The 23,384-nt window shown below is 37.4% G+C and overlaps 1 pseudogene; it reads right to left on the bottom strand.

The window, feature by feature from the left end:
• Nucleotides 1-6,869: 6,869 nt before the first annotated feature.
• The window catches only part of LOC112931995 (large ribosomal subunit protein uL1 pseudogene), a 171,222-nt pseudogene continuing 154,707 nt past the window's right edge, over nt 6,870-23,384 (bottom strand).

Below are 23,384 nucleotides of genomic sequence, written 5' to 3'. Positions count from 1 at the left end.
ACACCTTCATGGTCAATTAATCTATGACAAAGCAGGTAAGAATATGCAATGGTGAAAGGGCAACCTCCTCAATAAATGACGTTGGGATAACTGGACAGCTATCCCAAGCATACACAGCTTTCCCAAACCATATATAAAATAAATTCAAAGTGGATTAAAGACCTAAATGTGAGACCTGAATTCATAAAACTTCAAGCAGAAAATATGGGTAGTAATCTCTTTAACATCGATCATAGAAATATTTTTCTAGATATGTCTCCTTAGGCAAGGGAAATCAAAGCAAAAACAAACTACTAGGACTATCTCAAAATGAAAAGCTTTTACACAGCAAGGGAAACCATCATCAAAACAAAAAGACATCTTACTGCATGGGAGAAGATATTTGCAAATGACATATCTGATAAAGGGTTAACATGCAAAATAGGTAAAGAATTTACACAACTCAATACCAAAAAACAACAACATCAACAACAACAACAACAAAACAAATAGTCCAATTAAAAATAGGCATAGGACCTGAATAGACTTTTTTTCCAAAGAAGATGTCGAGATGGCCACCAGACACACAAAAAGATGTTCAACATTAGTCATCGTTAGGAAAATGCAAATCAAAATCTTACACCTGTCAGAATGTCTAGTATTGAAAAGATAAGCAATAGCAAGTGTTGGTAAGAATGTGAAGAACAAAAAAAGGAACCCTGCTGCACTGTTAGTAGGAATGCAAATTGGTACAGCCACTGTGGAAAACAAGTATGGAGGTTCTGCAAAAAATTAAAAATAGAATTACCATGCGATCCAGTAATTCCACTACTAGGATTTACCCAAAGAAAATGAAAACACTAATTTGAAAAGATATATTCACACCTGTTTATTGCAGCATTATTCATAATAGCCAAAATGTAAAAGCAGCCCAAGGGTTCAAAAATAGATGAATGGATCAAGACCTGGCATATATAAAATGTTACTCGGGCATAAGAAAAAATGAGATCTTGCCATTTGTAACAACATGGATGGAGCTAGAGTGTAGTATGCTAAGTGAAATAAGTCAGACAGAGAAAGGCAAATATCACCTGATTTCACTTAAATGTGGAATCTAAAAAAAACAAAACGCGTGAAGGAACACATGAACAAGCCAAAGGGATAAACAGACCCATAAATACAGAGAACAAAGAGATAGTTGCCAGAGCAGAAGCAGGGGATGGATGAAAGGGATGGAGGGGAGGGGGGATCAGGCTTTCAGTTACGAGAAGAATGAGTCACAGGGTTGAATGGTACAGTACCAGGAGCATTGTCCATGCATTGTAATAGCCTTGTGTGGTGACAAATGGTAGCTACCCTTGTGAGCATAGCATAATGTATAGTCCTGTCAAGACCCTATGTTGTACACCTGAAGCTAATGGAGCATTGTGTGTCAATTATACTTCAATTTAGAAATAAGGGGGAAAAATGAATCCCAAGGGAAAACAATGTATGTACATAAATAACCCCAATTGGCAAAGAAGAAACATACCTTTGACTGGATACAATCTTGCAAACAGCTATGTTAGGTGGTAAGAATACATGTGATTCTCATTTTAATCATGATGGCTTTCTATAATTCTAAATTTGTATATGATGATCATGTTATGGTTTTATAGGAAAAATAATAAAAAATATGGTGAGTGGTGTCTAGAGCTCACCATGATGCCACAAATCAGTCAGCATTTCTCATCAACAGTCCAAGATGCTATTGATCCCTCATCCTGCCAACTGCCTAACTCAATTTGGTATCACTGGGTGCTTTATGTATGCACTTTATTCACAAGACAGTGGTTAATTTTCTCAGTGAACTCTGTGTCCTTGATGTTTCTCAAGTTCTAAATTGCAGAAGAGCTTGTGAATTAGACAAGAACTAGTTCTCTGCTGTCCTGACACTATGATGCAGACTTTGAATTAAATTCAGAAGAAGCTATGAAGCATGGGTAACAATGACCTTTTTAAAATATTGATAGAGAAATTGAATTTTGTCCAACAATTGAGCTGAGAAGAAGCCAAGGAGATTTGGCAGTTAGGGAGTAAGAATCTTATTTTTTATATACATAAATATAATTCTTAGAGAAAAAGGGAAAATGAGACATTCAAATAGAAAGGTTAAGTAACAGACAGCCATATATAATTTTTTAAATATTTTGTGGCCTCGATATTTCAGGTGAACCTTTAGTTTGGACTTAATTTTCTATTCTGTAGATTATTACTTTACAAACTCTGCAATCTAGGATCTTGTGTGTGTGTGTGTGTGTGTGTGTGTGCGTGTGTGTGTGTGTTGTTTCAGTTCCAACCCATGGTGGACTGATACTTTTAAAAATATAACAACGTATTTTTTTAAAGATTTTATTTATTTATTCATGAGAGACACAGAGAGAGAGAGGCAGAGACATAAGCAGAAGGAGAAGCAAGGATCTGGATGTGGAACTTGATCCCGGACACTGGGATCATGTCCTGAGCAGATGCTCAACCGCTGAGCCACCCAGGCGTCCCAAAATATAATAAAGTATTAGGAAAATGACCTCATGCATATGTATAATGACAATGGTAATTTCAATAACAGTTTCCAAGTGCCTACTCTCACTTTCTAAACTTATCATGTGAGCCAGTGACAAACAGTTCACATCTCATGGTGGTCCATGACCAGCCCTCCAGAAGTATTACTCTCAAAGACTCTGGACATTCTTCCTTGCACAAATTAATATACATCCCACTATTAATCTGTGTATTGAGTTTTAAAATGGTAAATTCAAAGACTACATGCATTTCAAAAACAATCCATTTGTGTCTGATACTAATCCCCAGTTTTCGAAATCCTATATAAATACATTCACTTGAATTGAAAGTATCACTAGCTGTGAATTAAGAAATAAATAATGCATATACAGAGAAATACCTTCTCTGGATAAGTATTAGCAAATTATCATTCTCTGTAGTGTCCATACATGATAACGTAAAAACTAAATAATAGTTTTCCTTTATGATACATAGAGTCATGTTCTCAGGCAATAAAAACAGGTAACCCTTTTAAAAACTTAAATATAGGGATGCCTGAGTGGCTCACCGGTTGAGTATCTGCCTTTGGCCCAGGGGTGATCCTGGAGTCCCGGGATCGAGTCCCACATTGGGTTCTCTCTCTGCCTGTGTCTTTGCCTCTCTCTCTCTGTGTCTCTCATGAATAAATAAATAAAACCTTTTAAAAAATAAAATCAAAATAAATAAATAAAAAATAAATAAATAAATAAATAAATAAATAAATAAATAAAAACTTACATGTTTCCCATGAGTGCCTAAAATCCGTATACCTCCTAGGCCTCTATCTATCTATCTATCATCTATCTATCTATCATCTATCTATATCTATTTCTATTATCTATCATCTATCATCTGTTTCTATTATTTATCTTTCTATCATCTATCTATATTTATATCTATGCTTCTATGTTTCTATCTACCTATGCATCTATTATCTATCATCTATGTATCAATCATCTATCATCTCTCCATCCATGTTTCTGTCTATATTTACCACATGCACACATATGCATTCGTATGTCTCTAGAGGATGAATTACTTCTAAAAGAAGTGCCACAGTATGTACCACTTAAAAACATGATATTTGGAGTTGGTTCTGTCCTGTGTGACCATGAGCTGGTAATTTGACCATGTTGAACTTTAATAAAATTATTATAATTCTCAAGGACAAGGCATGATCAATGGAATGAAATATACACATCCTAAGCATAGTGTTTGGCACAAGAAAACATTCAATAAGTGACAACTGCTATTACTATTATTAATACATTCACTGATTACCAGTGACTAAGCTTGCTCCAATTCAGAAATAAATATCACAGTGCCATGGACACTGAATAAATGGATAACATATGGATACAAATAATGTCTGGGATGTTCTTACCGCACAATCTCAATATAATCCCTTCAGTTAAAATATCTAAGGTTCTAAAGCATTCTTGGGAAAGGGTTGATGCCAAGTCAAGTTTCTGTATAGATAAGATGAGTCTGGTCATATTATTATTTTAGAAAATAAAGAACTACTCAAAAAAGTAATAGGGATGTGCCCATGGACATAGCAGAGATGCTCCCTAGAATAAAAATAAAATGCCACCAAGAACATTATTAGGTCAAAAACCGGACTATAAATAACACATTTGATAAAACTGTTATATCAAAGATAAATGTGCTTCAGTTGATAACTACGAGAGTACTCTTATTCTTAAGAGCTACCCAATGACATATCCAGGGAGGGGATATAATTTTCATGAATGATTCAGAAAAAGAAGAGTATTGTGAATACGACAGTTATAAGCTAGTTCTGGTTGTAAGACCATAGGAAGGGCCATTCCTCCCTCCTGTCAGCCAGGAAAATCTTAGGTCTTTAGAGCCACTCACACTCCTTTGTGTACAACTGGGTTCAAATCCACAACAACACACTGAATTCTCACGCTTTGAGTCTTTCTAATCCCCTTTCTACTCTCTCTGACTTCTGACTTTTAGAGGGCTCACGTGATCATATAAGATCTACCAGGGTAAGGTCTGTATCTCAAGATTAAAGGACTTAGGACTTTAATTACAGCTGCAAAATCTCTTCATAGCAGCAGTGCCTATATTAACGTTTGATCAAATGACCAAGAAACAGGAATCTGGGAGCTGGAAGGAGGGATTTTTAGAATTCTGCTTATTTTAGACAGAGACAGAAATATGATGATAAATTATAATAGATTGATAAATAATGATAGAGCAAAAATCATAAAGCAAAATCAGTAAAATGTTAATAAGTGCATCTGGTAAAGTGGATAAGAATGTTTCTGTACTACACTTAGAATCTTCTTTTAAGTTTGAAATTACTTTCAAATAAAAAAAATCTCAAAAGCTATTTAGAATTTTATAGTCATCACTATCATCAATAATATGTCCTAAACTATCTTTTCTACTTTTAGTGACAGTTACTTCTGTGAGTTATTTGTAAATGCCCAGGAGAAAACTCATGCTCTCCTGTCACCTTATTTTCCTCATATTCTTTTCAGGTTGTGGTGGTTGATGTATTCCTAACACAAATCATCATCATCATCATCATCATCATCATCATCATCATCACCTCTGGGTGGAGAGGAACATAAGAAATAGTAAAGTCATCAAAATTCTATTTTAACACTGTGGGAGATCAAAACATAGAAAGGTATACTTAGTTTATCCATGTGCCATAATATTCTTGATGTGTAAAAAATGGGATTCTTTTCCTACTGAATAATTTTGGCTGGTAATCCAAACCAAAAACTACTGATTTCAAAGCATAGCTCTGCTCCAAATACAGTTGTTGCTGAGAAGGAGCAATACCCAGCACCTCATTAGCCCATTATCCATTTTTATCCTAAAAGACAAACAACTTGAGATTCATTATGAAATATCTTTAAACTCAGCCATCTATCTAAAGTGTGCTGTCCATGCCCTTCCTCTCCTGTGGCTGAATACGTCTGTGTTTTCATAAGAGGAGGGGATTCTCCTCCTACCCATTTCACTGTCATAGACAGGAAGACAGGCACCTCAACTTTGAGCATGATTGTGCACATGAGAGAGGTCACAGGTGGACTAGACATTGCTCAATTAGGGAGATAGATTGAGATTTGGACCACGCTGAATTTTGAGGGACATGGGACAAAAATGTGTGACATTGTAAATGGTTCATCGTAGATAACTCAAGTGACCTTTCCCCTTGAACCAGGTCTCACTCCTCAGAACCCTACAAAGTATGTGCAATAGAGTGAGGTGACTCCGGTAGGACTCCACAGTGTGTCAACAGTCATGAAAAAGTCGGGCCTAGAACTCGGTGGGAGGCTGAATCAGAGACTGCCTATGGGAAAGATTCCACTTTGGGGGACGCTGAGACCAGCAAGGAAATGGGTGCCCAGAGAAATTTAACGGTAAAAATAGCACTAGAACTCAGAGTTTATGATTCTGATTTCCATACAGTTTCTAATAAAGTTTTAATCTAGATAATAAATATTTTTTAAATCTTTAAAAAATTAGACTACCCATTAAAATTCAAAATCAAACCAAACAAAACAAAGCAAAATTTCCTTCTAAGATAGTATGATTATATCAATTAAAGTTTGAAAACTTTTTTTTGTAAAACAAAGGAATTTTGGTAGAAAGACAAAATGAATTTTTTTTTTTTTTTACTTTTTTGTTCTTACATTTTGTGAGCCATGGCTCATTTAGCCATGGCTAAATATTTGCTTCTTTTTAAAGAAAAACTAAAACCCAGAAATGAATTTTCAGATGGAATTTTAAATAAAAAGATTGTTTGAATTTGGTTTGCACAAGCTGTTTTGTAATGAAATCACAAAATAAAACCCAACATTATTGAAATGTGCCTAAGCTATTAAAACACAACAAAGTTGATGTGTGAAGATCTTAAATTGTGTTAGGTGGAAGATAAAACATCTTTTCAGATTTATAACAATAAGTATATTTAAGAAGTACATTATTAATTCAAGAATGGAAAACTTGTTTAAAAGCTGCCTATCAGAAGAGTCTAAAGCAAATAGACTGATATTTTTAGGGTAGTTTTTCAATTTTTTACAAGTTATATTTTTGGAAGATATCCAGTATTCTAATTTGTAGAAGTTTTCCCACTGTGCAGAATAATTTAAGAATTGAAATGTATCAAGCAATTTGTTTTAGAAAATGAAATTATGTTAAACATTATATTAACAAATTAAAAGACAGTTTCTTATGGAGCATTATTTTCCAAACATTTTTAGCAATGGAATCTTTCTTCAATAATTTTTTTTTACGGTAGCACTAGGATTCATTAAACCATCTTAGTAAAGGCGCTGGGATTTGCCCATGGTGCTCTTGATGTACAAAGCCCGGACGTTCTGCCGATTCTTCTTGAGCAAGGACACCAGGAAATTGACAGCTAAGTGGATGTTGTACACGAATTCATCGTCCATCATCTTCACGTGGCCAAAACCACTGCCAGACATAGCACCTTCTTCATCTGGAATTTGATGGTGGACTTCACTTCCTCCACTTTGGCCACCATGTTCTCATTGTAGGTCAGCAAGGAAGGGAACTTGCCAGCTTTATTCAGGCCTGGACCCAGGATTTGTGGGATCTGCTTGATCAGAGATTCTGAAGCCAAAAAGGCATCATACTTCTTAGCCAACTTCTTAACTAGTTTTTTTATTCTTGTTGAGTTTCTTCAGTGCTTCAATGTCCATGTGGGGAATGTCCACTGCCTTGGCCTCATCACCGTGCTACTGGTCACACACGGAGAACTTGGGGTGGGGGGTGGACTTAAGCCTGATGGTGCCCGAGAAGCATTTGTCCTTCTGAGGGTCACATAGTTCTTCAGGCTGATCTGCAGCTCCACTGTCTCCAGAAACTTCTGGTGCTTGCACTGGTTCCCATGCAGGACCTCGTACAGGGTGTCGTGGGAGACTCATGGCTCGCTTACATTTTCCTCAAATTTGTGAGGTATAACATTAGATGCAGACAAGTCCTCAAATCATACATGCACAGCCCTTGTATTTCCAGAATGGATAGGGGAGTGAGATCAGAAATAAGACCAGCACCAGCACCGGGGACCTCCCCCTGCTGTGTTCAGTTACTACGTCCCCAAGGATAGTATCCTGACTCCTAACACCATAAACTAGACTTGAAACTTTATGTGAATGAAAGTATGAAATTGATTTGTGTACAGTTCTGCAATCTATACCCTATAATCTACCCCCAAAATACAATTTCTTCTAGAAGTAACTGTATATACAATATGTCCTATATATTCAATGCTTTGTTTTTGTCTAAGATCTGTCTTCAAATGTTAGACAAAGTATTTGCTTCCCAAATCTATTTTATTTAGATGACTCCATTGAGAGGACACATTGTTCTGTGGGTCTCTAACACTTTCCCCCCGTGTTCACAGGACCAGACCACCTCCTGCCCAAATCGGGACAATCCAAGCATTAGACACCCAACTCTACTTCCCATTACAACCCTATTCATAAAGGCTGTTTTAGTCATTTTCTTTATTTCACAACATTATTTTATGTATTATCCCTTCCAAAAACTCATTTAACAAGGATTTGTCCTGCCCACGTTAGGAGATAATAATATTCTGGGAATTTCTAGCCATGTCACAAGATAAAGATGAAAAGTGAATTCAAGAAAGAAGAATTTCAGATGCTACTAATTTATAACTAAGAGTAGATTCTTTCCGATTTCTCATCTCACCCTGAAAATCGTTCATAGGGAATCACAAATCAGAATAATTCTCATTAGCTTTATATATTGGTTGACTGGTCACCTACTGAAGGTTGCAAATGCCTAGATCAGAAGCAAAAAGAATCAAATCATTCTTGTGGCATTTAAAAAATTGCCAAGATGCTCACATAAGCTGTTTCACTGACCCCAACATTCTGAGGTTTCAGGACTTGAATTCTGCAAGATTGGCCCAGTAAGATCACGAAAGTTATAATTAGAACCTTAAGGTTTTTCTTGCCAGAAATGGATTCTGAATCCATTTCCTCCTAGCTTTTAGCAGTTGGCATTTCCTGATCCAAATGTACATCGATGACACTGGTGATGAAGGTACATCCCACCAACATATGAATTACCATATTTTTTGCTAAAAATACAACTCACACCTTCAAAATATATTAAAGAATGGTTATACAAACAAAAAAATTAAAGCAACACATGCAATTGGTCAGTTTATCTCCTGTTCATATGCATAGTCCTAAAGCCCAACTTGGATCAACACTGGTGTACTTATAAAAGAAGGAGGAGGGGGAGGAAGAGGGAACCAATGTGTTCATATTTGGAGTTCTGAAGACCTGAGGAAAAATGCAACAATATTTGTTTCCATGTAGAAGCCTGAAATGTACACCCACCCAGGGAGCTTGTCTCCATCTCAGAAGAACTTCAGGGCAGGCTAGAGATGAAGTAACGTCTCAGCTCTGAAGTGAATGCACCTGTTCAGTAAAAGCATGCACCAGCCCACTTGAGGGGACAGGGGCTTGCTCTCCAGATGTTTAAGCTGAGCAATTCTGTGTTTAACGTGTATTTTTACCTTTCCTGATGGAAACCTTTTTCATGTAGACTGTTCAGTGTTCTTAGACAATTGTTAACAGTATTTAATGATTTTTGATGATTTGGAGTCATTTGAGGTATATTTTATACAATATTCTCAGAGGTCATCGCTTCTTGAGTGAACTGCGACATAGTGGGATCAGAGGATCCTCTTGTGGACATACCGAATAATTAGCTAAACATGACCAGTTCCTTTTAAGAGAAATCTAGAAACTGGATGAGTGATTCCTACCCAGGGTCCCTAAGAAAACATCCACGTGCCTAGGCAGGAAAAGCTGAGACCCACTCCTAGCACATCAGCAGGAGGGGGTGCCGGGAGAAAAGATCTGGGAGCCGACGACATTCAGCTTTCCAGAGTCCTCCAGGCCCACGAGAACAAAGCGACAGTTAGTTTAATACTCCTACAACAACTTCCCATGGCTTGTCCTTCCAGCCTCAGCTCAGAGCAAACACCATCTGCTCCAGGTTGAATCACCGTGGTCACCATGATAAAATGTAGTTACCACCCACCACCATCCAAAGTTACTAAGTATTATTGACTCTATTCCCTGTGCTGTGCTTTCCATCCCCAGGACTTATTTATTTCACAACTGGAGGTTTGTACCTCTTAATCTCCTTCACCTATTTTGCCCAGCCCCCTTCTCTCTGGCAACCACAAATTTGTCCTCTGTTTCTGTTTCTGTTTCTGTTTCTGTAGGGTTTGCTCCTTTGTTTTGTTTTTTAGATTCCACATATAAATGAAATCATATGGTATTTGTCTTTTTCTATATTATTTCACTTAGCATAATACCCTCTGGGTCCACTCATGTTGTCACAAATGAAGATATCTCCTCTTTTCATGGGTAATATTAAATTGTGTGGGTACGTGTCTGTATACATGTGTGTCTGTGTTTACACACGCACACATGGCAAGCTATTTTTTTTTTTAATTTTTGGAAGGTCTCCATACTGTGTTCCATAGCAGCTGCATCAGTTTACATTCCTACCAACAGCACAAAGAGGGTTCCCTTTTCCACACATCTTTGCCAATATTTGCTTTTTCTTATCTTTTCAATACTAGCCATTCTGACAGGTGTGTGGCAGGATGTCACCATAGTCTTGATTTGCATTTCTCTGAGATGAGTGATGGGGAGCATCTTTCTTATGTGTCCGTTGGCCATCTGGATGTCTCCTTTGAAAAAGTGTCTATTCAGATCTTCTGCCCATTTCTTAATTGGATTATTTTGGAACAGTGTTTAGCTTTGCCTCTAAGAGCTTAGGTTTAATTTGTTAGACAAGAGAAAATCACTGAAAATTTGTGACAGCTAGTAATAAAGAAAGTGTTAATGTAAGAAAATCAATATGAATAAAGAAAAATCCTTAAGATCCAGTGGGGCATTCCAGGGCTGTTGCAGTGATACAGGATTAAGGAAATGGCTGAATCATAATATATTAAGCTACCAACCATAAGGCTTTGGTAGGTACAATAATGGTATTAACAGCTGGCATTGATTGGCTTGTTACAATATGTCTGGGACCATTCTAAGTATTTTGCATATATAATCTCATGAAATTGTTGGAAGAGTCTTTCAGGATGGGTACTATCATTCCCCTGTTTCCAAGTTTTGTGTGTGGATATAAGAGAAGCACCATCCATTAGGAGCAAAATCAGCTGGGATCGGATGGAGACAGATCATAATTAGGAAAAGATAAATGACATTTTTCCTTCATGGAGATGGGCAAAGAATCCCTAGCTGCTGGTCCACTTTGACATTTTTCTCCTTTCTATTTCTGAACTTGGCCTTTTTCAGTACACCATGCTGTGGCTGAGAAGTTGACATTCCCTTTATTCAGTCAGTAATTGGCCTTGGCTCCTTCCATTAACAGCAATAAACATGGCTCAGAGACTGACCCAGGCCACTGCATCTTAGACTTTTGTCACAGCACAGTAGAAACAGTTGTTGTTATCAGACAATTAAAATTTCCAACTGTATACCAAATTGACCTAGGTAGACTGTAACATTCAAATTCTATTAAATGACTTAGAAATGAGATTTTAAATAAGAAAATATAAAGTTTACACACCTTTCATGGTGGCTAATACATGCAAGTTGCCACTTCGGCTTCCAATCATGACATATGTCACGTTAGATCTTGCCACTCTTTGTCCCTAGAACCAGGATGAGACTGATACTCCCTAAATAGCTAATGCTTATTCCATAGATGAGTTTCGCCTGTCACTGCTGCTCCAGACCACACTAGAGAAATCCAAATACAAACCAGGTAGGACAAGTTTTTTTTTATAAAGAGTTTATTTATTTATTCATGAAAGACACAGAGAGAGAGAGAGAGAGGCAGAGACACAGGCAGAGGGAGAAGCAGGTTCCATGCAGGGAGCCAGATATGGGACTCGATCCTGGGTCTCCAGGATCAGGTCCTGGGCCGAAGGTGGCACTAAATGGCTGAACCACCCGGGCTGCCCCAGGTGTGACAAGTTAAAAGGCAAATTTGTATGTTTTGCGATATTTAGACACACAATCCTGAAAAAGTCAATGGAATCAAGAGATATTTCCTAATGTTTAATCACTGAACTAACCAAATAAATAAATAAATAAATAGGCTATTCCAAAAAATTGCAGCAGATAATTTGCACAGCATGAGTATCCCATTTAAATGGGGATATTTGATGATTAAAGCTAATATCCTGAGTTGACATTGCCAGAGCATGTATTTAATGGAGGGAAGCAAAAGCTTCAAGAAAAATCAATTGTAAAATAATCAATACTAAAAGTCTATACACTGAGTGCATATTCATGCAAATACTAAGATTTGGTAATAAGAGCCAAAAGTGAAAACAGACATCAGCATCCATCACCTGTCTAGGAAACCCAGAAAAGGATCTCAAATAGGTAAGCATAAACTATTTGAGGAAAATTATATCTAGTGAAAACAAAGATGAGCACAGATTTCAAGAATTTTATGTTTTTTATATTTCATTATATGTGAAGAAGGCTGTAGAATGTATATGTTTTTAAGGGATTAATTTCAGTAACATTACAATATTTTGCTTCATAATGTCTTGCATTTTATAAATTCTCTAGGACATATTGATTCGAGGATTGTATGGACTGTTTCTGATTATCACAGTCAGCATTATAGGTCCATAATCCTATATTGCACTGAGCAAATACAATAAAACAGAATCTGATGAAGAATTTCAGCACCTATTGATACCATGTGCTACCCACGTGCCAATAAGCTATGAACTGGTAGGACTGCCAAAAAGAACCAAAACAGTTGCAGGGGATAAATAATCTGCTGAAGTGTGAACTTTGAGAGAATGTACAAACCAAGATGAACCCTAAAAGAGGAAATCTGGATTTCTCCCCGGGTTCTGTTAATTCAGGTGACCAGTGTTGGCAGGTTAAGTGTACTGAATCCAGAAACATGAAGTGAGTTCAACTACAGTTATGTGATCTCAGCAGAGTAATTTAAAATTGTTCATCCTTAGTTTCCCATTTTTAGAGCAGGAAAATAATGGTATATGCCTCATAGGTTTGTTGTGAGGTTTGAATGAAACAGTTTTTAAAACACTTGAGTATATCTAGGGAAGTGTTCAGAAATGTTAGCTGCCCTTGGCTGTTGATACTACCCATGGAAGACCTCTCCTCTTTGCCTCTAAACCACCATTTATGGGGCATTCCAGATGGCTCAGTGGTTTAACGTGGCCTTCGGCCCAGGGCGTGATCCCGGGGACCCAGGATCGAGTCCCACATCGGGTTCCCTGCATGGAGCCTGCTTCTCCCTCTGCCTCTGTCTGTGCCTCTTTCTCTCTATGTGTTTCTCATGAATAAATAAATAAAAATCTTTAAAAAATAAAAATAAAAAATAAATAAACCACCATTTATGGCCACTTCTTATCAACCCGGCTCTCTTTTTGTGTTCTAGATCTATAGAAGGGGTGCAAAACTAAGAAAACTAAGAAGTTAACGCTTGGCATACTGCTTTTAACCAACACACAGAGTTTATTCAAATTTCACCTCTTCTCCCATGAACTGACCCCACACTACATTTACTTGTCATGTCTCCTTAATCTCCTCCTTCTACAAGAGTCCTTCAGACTTCCATGTCCTTATCACCATTGAAGAACACTGGGTCATTGCCTCATAGAAAGGCGCTCAACTTGGGTCTATTCTAATGTTTTCTCATGACATTTTGCATTATTTGGAAGAATAGCACAGAGGTGATGCTTTTGAGGGTACATGATGTTGATATGTTTTATTGGAGATATCGACTTTGATCACTTATCTAAGGTGGCAACTTGCAGGATTTGCCCCTGGAAGTTTCCCCTTCATAATCACTAAATATTTCAGGGTACAAAATATAAGACTATGCATATATCCTGTTTTGGCTTCAATTTTTACATGTTCTTTTAGTTCCCCTCCATGGATTTTGCCTATGGCAATCCCAATGGTGATTTTATACTTTTTCTCATTCCTTATATATTCATTAATTATAATTTTCATAGGGGATTTTTGTTCATTCCTCCATCATTTATTCAGTTATTTATATGAACTTGTGTATATTTATTTTATTCTTTGTTTTGAAATCCATGGCTATATTTATTTTGTTACTCAAGTAGTTCTAGCTTTGGCATTTGAGAGCTCTTTAAGATTAGTTTTTTAGCTCTTTTAACGCACCTCCATTTTTCAGGCACTTCTTTATGTTCTGTTATCACAAAATGCTCCAAAACTATCTTATATTTTCCATGCTCTACTCCTGAAACAAACCAGTGTTCCAAAAAGCCATGATTCTTTTTATCATAAAATAGTATTTAGAAATTATGATCTCGGTTCTAGGTGTGCTTATTGCTACTGGGACATTGCTGATTTACACAGTTCTCAGTATATAGAGCTGGAAAATATATGTATAGATATATATATATGCTAACTTGTGCACAGACATATATCTATATTTCTATACATTATATATAACTTTTAAAAAATGAATCCATATTGGTACCTCCCACTCCAGTCTAGCATGGCAGGGGGTTTTCTAGCCTTCCTGTTTTCTTATTTGTAATTTCTTCTCAAACAATGAGAAATTTCTCTCTCTTTATCTATATTTACTTATTTTTTCAGTACTAGTATACAAATAAAATAACTTCAGAATTCCTAACCTACATTCCTAAAAACTTTTTTTTTCAAACTAGGGTCTATTTTTTGGATATACTTCTTTTTGCCTTTTGCTTTATAGTAACCAGTCAAAACACTGTTTTCCAATGTTATTCAATCAGTTGTTATGATTTCTTCAATGAAGGGCACTGACCACATCCATGTGTTTTGTGTGGTTATGTGATTACTGTATAGTGCAGTACCATTCATTCTGCCACAGTCTGCATCCCCCTCCTCCTCCAAATATAGGTTTTGGTTTTGTGTTCATTTAGCAAACATCACATTTTGTGGTGGGCAGTTCTGTAGATTTTAACAAATGTATCGAGGCACATATCCACCAGTACACCTCCATCCATAATGGTATCCTTCCCCCAGATTTTTGCCATGCTACATATAACTCCTCTCCCCATTCCCAATCCCCACAACCATTCGTGTTGTCCTCCTTACAGTCTTGCCTTTTCCAGTGTGCCATATAGTTGGAATCAGGCAACAAGGAGTCTTTCTGTGTAAGATTAAGATTAGTTTCTGAGCTCTTTTAATGCACCTTAGCAAAATGCATTGAAGACTCATCAGTGTCGATGCGTGAATCAAAAGTTCATTCAGTTTTCTTGCCCGATAGTATTCCATTATATGGATATACCACATTTTGTGTATCCAGAGAAAGAAAAAATCAGGCCCTGAAGTTCAGGGCCCTAGTTCATCGCTAGGTGGTGATGTTATTTCAGACTCATCTGGTATTTGCAGCTAAGCTATACTGTTCTCCTGTTGACAAAAGCAATCTTACAAATATCCACTTCAGGCAGTTACTGTGCAAACCACAAAATACAAAACATTCCCTTCTCTCCCTAAATGAGTAACTGCTACTTCTTTACCAATTTCAGCTTAAACTTTCTCTTTCCTCTCCTCTCTATAGACAAGTTTTATTGAGATGCCCAGTCATAGAACCACCCCTTTTACCTATAATACTAGAGTGAACTTCCCTTTCCTAAGACTGTCCCCAGAATCAACCAAATCATGTCAGGTTTTCCTGACATCTGGGGCTCAGTTACCTCACAGTTCCCTGGGTAAGTATTTTCCTCACTTCAATGAATAATAAAGCCAGCTTGTTCACCTGCAGGTGTGTTCCAGGTGTCTTTGTGTGAAGGCACTGACAATCCCATCATTGGTTGAATGACATGTGGATTTGTATCCAGTTTTTAGTGATTATGAATAAAGCTGCTATAAACAGTTGCTAGGACCTGCTGTATACATACAAGTTTCCATTTCTCTGGGGAATATTTCTAGGCGCAGGATATAGCAAGTGAGTGTATGTTTGTAAGGAATCATCAAATCATTTTCAAAGTGAATGTGACATTTGGTATCTTCATCTGCAATGTCTGAGTGTTCTAAAAACTCACTCGTATTTGGCATGGCCAGTTTTTTCATTACAGACATTCTTCTAACTATGTAATAGAATCTCATTTTGGTTTTAAGTTGTACTTATGTAATTATTCATGATATTGAATATCTTTTTATATGCTTTTTTCATGTCACATCTTTTGTTAAATGTCTATTCAAATTTTTACCCATTTTTTTAAAAATTGGATTGTTTTCTGTTTCATCTTGAAAATTCTTCACATATTCTAGATAGAAATACTTTGTCAGAAATATAACTTGCAAATATTTTCTCTTATTTTGTGGCTTATCTTTTCATTCCCTTACACAGATGTGCTTAACGTCTGCAATTGTTGAGCTATTCTGATGGCTTTTACGTATTTCTGAATAATTGTATTCAGTTAGCAAAAACAATATAGACTAGACATTTACAGAACGCATACCTTTCCAGGATAGTTTTTTTTTTTTTAAGTCTTAACCAGAAAGTCAGAGGGAGACCTAAGGTAGGAAAAATAAGAATAGAAATTAGAAAGGAATGAAGATTAATAAATTAGTGTGTAAAATAACCACCACCAATCCAAAACAACACAACATACCAATGACCCTCAAGAGCATGACCTACAATAGCTTCTTGTTGCTCCTAGAGAAGAATCCAAATTCATACTGTGCATAGCTCCTACACACCTTTCTGCTGTCCTCTGTCACTATTGACAGATATATTACCTTACTCTTGTCTCTCATACAAGATTGAAAGTCTCAGGCCTTCCTTTTAGCCTCTGGCTCTGCTAGAAGACCACATCCCCAGGCCTGCTTCCTGCTGTCACTTAATTGTCAGTACATAGGCATCTTTCTTGACATCCCAACAAGAAGCATCTGCACCTGCTTTTCGCTCCTGTTCACATCATCTTGTTTTATCAGCTTCATAGTACATATCACCATTTGACATCTTGCTCTTTGGTGGTCTGCTCATTGTCTTGCTCTCTACATCTATGCTCATCAGAATGACAGCTCCTCAAGAGTGAGGAAGCACTGTTGTGAGCCAGACACCAAACTCAGTGCCATCACATAATAAACACTCAGTAAATATTTGTTTAATGAATAAGTAACAGAATGAATGATTAGGTGATTTAAAAACATCTAGCACAATGCTTCATCATGTTCCTAATTTCCTGAACAGAACCTTAATACAGATGTTAGAACATGCACGCACTAGCCTTTACTAAGAATTGTGAGCATCTACACTCCAAAGTTTCAACTGCTCAATTATTCTTGTTGTTAAAGTAATACATGATCTATTATAGTAATTAAATGAATAACTATAACACTTTGGTATCCAACGTATTAAGTGCTAACTTTAAACAATCCATACGTACTATTCAGGTGCATTTTACTCCTTTGAGACATCAAAATCACTATTTTCCTTATGTTTTATGTAGCAGTTATAGTTTAAGATGCCCTAAAACTCAGTGATCTAAGGCAGTCAGTTAACATTTCATGAATGATATAACAGAGTTGGGATCTAAAACTCAGTGATCTAAGGCAGTCAGTTAACATTTCATGAATGATATAACAGAGTTGGGATTGAAATTTATTCTTTTAGATCAAGAAGTTGAGCCTCTCTTTCAGATTTTTTTTTGAATTGTTCTTTTAGTTCATTTGTCAGTTTCACCAAATGCCCATTCAGTTTTCTGAAGTGGCAAGTAATTCAAACTGACCAGTTATTATGCTGAGTGAAATAAGTCAATCGGAGAAGGACAAACAGTGTATGTTCTCATTCATTTGGGGAATATGAATAATAGTGAAAGGGAATATAAAGGAAGGGAGAAGAAATGTTGGGAAATATCAGGAAGGGAGACAGAACATAAAGACTCCTAACTCGGGGAAACGAACTAGGGGTGGTGGAAGGGGAGGAGGGCGGGTGTTGGAGGGGAATGGGTGACGGGCACTGAGGTGGACACTTGACGGGATGAGCACTGGGTGTTTTTCTGTATGTTGGTAAATTGAACACCAATAAAAGTTAATTAAAAAAAAAAAAAAAACAAACTGACCAGTTAACAGTGAGGCACATACATTATGTATATAAAGACGTTTGGGGAGACTTTAAATCATATTTTTACAGTGATGATGAATATTTCCTTTAAAAAAAACACAATTTAGAAAATAGTTTTAAAGATTTCATTAGGACTCAATGAATTCATTTTTATACCATAAAGTTGATATGTTGTCCACATTTGTCCTAAGAGATAGGATGTCAATTATTCAATCATTCACTATACACACGCAGAAGGGTAAGAGGCACCTGGATGCCTGATACATACAGTTTCTCTCCTCTTGTGTAGTTATACCTTATTTATCTATGCAACATAATCTTGTTTGTGATAGAACAAATCGAAGGCTCAATTAATAAAATTTACCTCTTTGTGCATAATCTTGAGCCAATCAATTCATTTCTTTTTGATTCTCATAGCCATATTAATCTTCATTCAATCTTTGACAACATTTCATACGATCATTTCAATCTGCTATAGCCCTCTGATCTGGTAATCCCATATTTAGGGCTCTAACTGAAGAGTTAATAAAAGTTGGGAACTAGCATTTATAATCAAAGATATTTATTTCAGTCTTTCTGTTTTCTATTGTGAAGAATTAGAAATAGATAATAAAGAGCAGTTAATAATGCTTTCCATACACAAAAATGAAATCAAATGATAAAATTGTATTTTCAAACAATTTTAATTATAGGAAATACTCATTATATTTGAGTTTAGGTAAAAATAAATAAATAAATAGCAAAGTGGAATGTGACATAAAACTAATCAGATAGAAAAATAATTTATATATGTAGAATATGAATAGGTATATATACACACATGCACAATTTACCAATAAAATTTTAAAAATAAACAAATAATGTTAATACAGTTTTTGCTCTAGATAGTGGGGTTATGAATGACTTTAAAACTTTTTTCTTGTTTTGCATATTGCATTCTTTAAGTTTTTATAACTTAGATTTTCTACTTTAGAATTAAAAATAAAATAACTTTAAGACTCTCTCAATCACAAAATTAATCCGTTGCTCCAGTCTTTACTCATGTCATTGTGGTTTGAATTAGATCTACATAATATGACCTGGTTCATTTCTGGAGATATTTTTAAATACAGATTCCAGAGCCCCATCCCTGAAGTAATGAATCATCTGCTTTGGGGATGGAGACTGGGAACCAATGTTTTACTAAGCTCCCAGAGGTTTTAATTAGCAAACTGATTTTTAGAACTGTGATCTAAATAACAGATGCAAATGCCTCATGCCCTAATCATGGAACACCAGCGCTGGCAGGCATATTAGGGGCCATCTATTACAGAAACCACAGTGTATCAGAAATTAAGTCACACAGATAAACCATCACATCATGTCAAGTCTTCTAATTTCAAATACTCACTGCTTTCAATATCATGCATTCTTTTTGGGGGCGGGATTTTGTTTATTTATTCATGAGGGCAGAGAGAGGCAAGACACAGGCAGAGGGAGATGCAGGCTCCCTGTGGGGAGCCTGATGTGGCCTGGATCCCAGGACCCCGGGATCACACCCTGAGCCAAAGGTAGATGCTCAACCACTGAGTCAACCAGGCATGCCTATCATGCATTCTCAAGTTAAGCCATTTAGTTCATAACTCTTATTTATTTCATTTAATTTTTATTTATATTTTTAGATTTTATTTATCTACTTGAGAGAGAGAGCACAAGCAGGAGTGGGGCCAGAGGAAGAGAGTGAAGCAGACTCCCTGATGAGCAGGAAGCCCAACATGGGGCTTGATCCCAGGACCCTGAGATCATGACCTGAGCCAAAGGCAGACACTTAGCCAACTGAGTTAGATGCCCCTATAACTCTTTCAAAAAGTATTTATAATTTGGTTCCTTTCCTAAAACAGCAAAAAGATGTTTGCCCATTTTTTGCAGCCATAAGTGTTCTTTGAAGGATGGAATAGAAACAAAACTGCACAGCATTTCAAGCAGTTGCCAGTCATTAGGCAGTGATGACTCTTATGAATATTATCTCCTTGGGTCAAACCCAATTCTCTGGAAGTAAAAAGGCTCTTGCCTTTATAGACATTCAAAGCATGACTAAAAGTAGAACATGAAGTAACTAAATCTTGATCTTGATATATTTAATGTATTATTTATGTCCTATAAAGTGTATTGATAGAAAAAAATCAAAAGCCTCTATCAAAATGGAAAAATTTTAAAACTATTTTCTATTTTAATCAATAGTGAATTGAAAGTGATATCCCTGACCTATCCACATTACTTCACTTGCTTTCCATACAAGAAAAGTCTCTATTATTGTAAACTTGGCAGATGGAACTATGCTTATCAGGCTCACCTCCTGTCCATCTTTTGGAATCAGATTTCCTGCTTGCTCCTTGAGAGTATGCTTTTTGATGTTCTATGCCACATTTGTATAGGTCAGCCAGTGTTCTTCATGACTGCGTAGAAAACTTAATTAAGTAATATAATATAAAATAAGACCACTTAGCTAACATATCAAGTTGTATTTCTAACCTCATCTTTAAAAGCAAAACATACACTATTTTGATCTCCACATATCTGACTAAATAAATGTATTTATCTCTAACTAGTTTTAACTCTGTTGTGTGATGTAATAACAAAATGCATAATATATAATGCTATATATAATATAATAATAATCTAACATTTAGTTTTAAGTGTCACTTCTTTATATCTCGTATTAAAAATCATTAGAGACTGTGTATATGTTATCTATTGTTTAATGGACAAAGGACAGAATACAGGGTGAGTAGATAAGAAAGAGCACCTAACAGTGACCTGAAGGGTGAGACAAATTCTGCAGAAGAAAAATCTTAGTTAATGGACAGAAAGGGACTGTGTCTAATTTAAAGTCCTCAAAGTATGAAAGATCATCTCTTCAGAGGAAAGATGGTGGAGTAGAAGGACTCTACACTCACCTCGTCCCACCGACACACTTAGATAACACCCAAATCAGTGTAAATAACCCATAAAATGGCACAAAGCCTGGCAGAACAGACTCTCCACAGCTGAACAAAAAAGGCCACCCCCACAAGGGTAGGAAGGGCAGAGATGCAGTTGGAAATCAAACTGACCTCCAAGAGTGTCTGGGGAAGGAAAGCTACTACAGCCACAGTGATGGAAGAGGAGCAGACCCCAGCCCAGGCACAGGGGACTCACACTAGGAAGACTAATCCCTATGACATTTGGTTTTGAAAACCATAGGGGCTTACCTGTGTGAGTTCTTATGATCAGAAAGGTTAATGCCTGAGACTTTGAAAACCAGTGGGCTCTGCTCTGAGAATGCTGGAGAGCTGTAAGAAACTGGGTTCCCACACTTTAGGAGCCAGCATAACAAACAGCCCCACTGAGATACAGCACTGAGGCAGCAGTTTGAAAACTGCCTAAGGTGTATGGGAGGGAGATTTATTTATTAATCTCATAACATGTGCTGGAGGGGCAGGGATCATTAGGAAATTTTTCCAAAACCAAAAGAGCTGATAGGTACCACTTCTTTCCCCACCTCCCATCCCACTATCTGTCTGAATACAGATACATCTGCAAAAACCAGCACAGCACAAACACTCTCTACCTCACCGTGTCCCACTCCCACACTCTTCTGCAAACTCTCCCTCACCTAAGCCCCCAGCAATTCTCCAAAGCAAGTACAAGTCTCATCTTCACACAGTATACCAGAACACACCTTGCTAACATGGTCTGCCCCCCACCCCCATGCTCTTCTATAGACATGCCTTCCACAGTTCTCTACAAAACACAAGGACAAAGCCATGCCCACAATTAGCAAAGAGAGCCATTGCAGATGATTGGACTGAAGGCAAATGCAGCTCAGCCACAAGAGCAAGAGCACACACTACACCCATAGGAGACACCCCTGAAGCACCAGGTTCTGGTAAATGGGGGACACTGTGCTGCAAGGCACTACAGGACCTCTTCTTTGTAGGGTCACTACCTGCAAGAATAGGAGAATTAGCTGACTTTTCTAACAAATAGAAACAGAAACAAGGACTGAGGCAAATGAAGATACAGAGGAATATGTTCCAAATGAAAGAAGAGGACAAAACACAGCAAGGAAAGGGAGATAATATGCTTGACAGAGAACTTAAATGAAGGTCTCTGGAAAACTGTGTGGAGGTTCCTCAAAGAGTTAAAAATAGAGCTACCCTATGACCCAGCAATTGCACTGCTGGGGATTTACCCCAAAGATACAGATGCAGAGAAAGGGCAGGACACCTGGACCCCAATGTTTATAGCAGCCATGTCCAGAATAGCCAAACTGTGGAAAGAGCCTTGGTGTCCATCAAAAGACGAATGGATAAAGATGTGGTCTATGTATGCAATGGGATATTCCTCAGCCATTAGATTTCTTTTTTTTTTAATTTTTATTTATTTATGATAGACAGAGAGAGAGAGAGAGGCAGAGACACAGGCAGAGGGAGAAGCAGGCTCCATGCACCGGGAGCCCGACGTGGGATTCAATCCCGGGTCTCCAGGATCGCGCCCTGTGCCAAAGGCAGGCGCCAAACCGCTACGCCACCCAGGGATCCCCTCCTCAGCCATTAGAAATGCCAATTCCCGCCATTTGCTTCAACATGGATGGAACTTGAGCATATTATGCTGACTGAAGTAAGTCAATCGGAGAAGGACAAACATTATATGGTCTCATTCATTTGGGGAATACAAAAAATAGTGAAAGGGAATAAAGGGGAAAGGAAAGAAAAAGAGTGGGAAATATCAGCGAGGGTGACAGAACATGAGAGATACCTAACTCTGGGAAATAAATAAGGGGTAGTGGAAAGGGAGGTGGGCAGGGAGTTGTGACTGGATGAAGGCACTGAGGGGGGCACTTGACAGGATGAGCTATGGTGTCATGCTATATGTTGGCAAATTGAACTCCAATAATTTTTTTTATTTTTTATTTATTATTTATTTTTTTATAAATTAATTTTTATTGGTGTTCAATTGATCAACATACAGAAAAACACCCAGTGCTCATCCCGTCAAGTGTCCCCCTCAGTGCCCGTCACCCATTCCCCCCCACCCCCCGCCCTCCTCCCCTTCTACCACCCCTAGTTCCTTTCCCAGAGTTAGGAGTCTTTATGTTCTGTCTCCCTTCCTGATATTTCCCACACATTTCTTCTCCCTTCCCTTATATTCCCTTTCACTATTATTTATATTCCCCAAATGAATGAGAACATACACTGTTTGTCCTTTTCCAATTGACTTACTTCACTCAGCATAAGACCCTCCAGTTCCATCCACGTTGAAGAAAATGGTGGCTATTTGTCGTTTCTAATGGCTGAGGAATATTCCATTGTATACATAGACCACATCTTTATCCATCATCTTTCGATGGACACCGAGGCTCCTTCCACAGTTTGGCTATTATGGCCATTGCTGATAGAAACATCGGGGTGCAGGTGTCCCGGCGTTTCATTGCATCTGAATTTTTGGGGTAAATCCCCTACAGTGCAATTGCTGGGTCGTAGGGCAGGTCTATTTTTAACTCTTTGAGGAACCTGCACACAGTTTTCCAGAGTGGCTGCACCAGTTCACATTCCCACCAACAGTGTAAGAGGGTTCCCTTTTCTCCGCATCCTCTCCAACATTTGTGGTTTCCTGCCTTGTTAATGTTCCCCATTCTCACTGGT

Source organism: Vulpes vulpes, chromosome 10 (genome assembly GCF_048418805.1).
Source record: "Vulpes vulpes isolate BD-2025 chromosome 10, VulVul3, whole genome shotgun sequence".
In the NCBI taxonomy this organism is placed as follows: domain Eukaryota; kingdom Metazoa; phylum Chordata; class Mammalia; order Carnivora; family Canidae; genus Vulpes; species Vulpes vulpes.
Note: the sequence above shows the minus strand (reverse complement) of the source record. Positions and strands in the feature narration are given on the sequence as shown.